The following is a 1753-nucleotide window of genomic DNA, read 5'->3' as shown; positions in this document are numbered from 1 at the left end:
CGGGAGCGTGGGGAGTGTTGCGGTGGGGGGGGGCTGCCGGAGCAGGGTAATCACCGCCGCGCTATGGGGAAATGGCTCTAACTCACTAAAAAGCAGGATTTTTGTTCCAGGCCTATTAAACAACAATGTTTAATGGAGGGTGAGGAGTTACAGCCCCGCAGAGGCTCCTCCGCTCCGCAGCTGGAGGACGAGCTCCCATTCCTCGTCACCCGTGGCCCCGTCCGTGGACATCCCCACCCACCTCCCGGCCCCCCCCCCAGCCGCGGGGGCTGTGGTTTTGGGGGGGCTGTGGCAGGGCACGTGTATTACAGCTGCCTCGCAAAGCAAACTCTTCCCTGGGACCGTGCCCCGATGCTGTGGGTCCACCCTCCACGGCCCCGTGTGGGGTGAACCCCCGTGGGCACCCGCTCCAGGGTGGCCCGAGCTGGCGCTGGGTGCCAAAGCTGCCAAAGATTAATTACCCGCTGGTTTCTGATCTTGCAGCCATGGTGGTTTTGGAGATGGATAATTAATTACCTTCTGCTTTTAATTACTGCTGGCGGAGGGATGCTGTTGGCAGCGCCCGTGTGCCCACGAGGGGACCGGAGGGTCGTGGGGCCGTGTCTCGTGTTGGCAGCGTGGATACGTCCCGGCTTGTCCCGGAGACTCAAAACCCCCGGGACGCGAGTCCGTCATCGCCGGCAGCTCCCCTGAATGATGGGATTAAGTTAGAAGGAAGAAGAAGGAGGAGGAAGAAAAGCAGCGGTAGGTGACACTGGGGAAGGGACAGCGCCCCATCCCCATCACCCTGCACCCATCACCCTGCATCCCACGGCACTCCCACCCGGTGGCAGTCCCACCAGTTGCTCCCAGTATCACACTAGGACAAGTTACTGGGAGGAGGTGGGAGCTGTGGGGCTCTCACCGAGGGGAGGCTTGTTGGGTGGGATGATCCCCCACCCTCCACCAAATGAGTTTTTTAATTGTTTGATTTACTTATCTCATCTCTGATCGGCTGATCTACTCTGCTGCCTTTTAATTGCTTCAAAAGTTGAGCAGTTTTTCATGTTTTAAGGAGTGCTGAATTGTATAATTAAAACACTAACAGTGTAAATCAACAGTGCAGAAGAAAGACAGCAGAGAATTAAGCAAGCTTCTTGGCATAATAATAAAACCAAACCGGCATGAAAAGTGCCCATTACGGCACCGACGCTGAATACTAATGCTCGGCCGAGGGGAGCGAGGCACCGTCCGGCCCCGGCGAGGGGCTGCGAGCGCCGGCATGCTGCAGCGGCCTCCAAAATCACCTGGTTTTGGCCCAAAGCGCAGCGTGGCTTCACCGCCGGAGCCCGAGATGGGGGACGCGTGGGTGAGGTGGTGGCCGTCCCCCCTGTCCCATGGCCCCTGCGCCCCCCGAGCAGCATCGCTCCCGCTCCTGCCTGGGAACGGATTCACTTTTACTTTATTAATATTATTAAAGAGCCGGGTGGGTGTATAAATCAACAAAAATAATTCATGAGAGTCATTAGCTCCTCAAAGACGGGATCTTTTTACGACCGGCTTTAAATTAAAATAAGGAAAAAAAAAAAAACCCACCACATTCTGAAACTGCGGCTTTTAAAACACATCAAATACATTTCCTCCCTGCCTCCCACCGGCCCGGCTCCTCTGCCTAATGAAATTCAATTAGCATCCTTAATTCACCCGCTGGCTACCAGTTTTATATTAAAAAATCTTCCTGGTTCTGCTTGGGAAGCGCCGTGCAAGGATCGCG

Source organism: Aptenodytes forsteri, unplaced genomic scaffold, assembly GCF_000699145.1.
Source record: "Aptenodytes forsteri isolate BGI_AS27 unplaced genomic scaffold, ASM69914v1 Scaffold86, whole genome shotgun sequence".
NCBI classification, from domain to species: domain Eukaryota; kingdom Metazoa; phylum Chordata; class Aves; order Sphenisciformes; family Spheniscidae; genus Aptenodytes; species Aptenodytes forsteri.
This window is presented reverse-complemented; position numbering follows the sequence as displayed.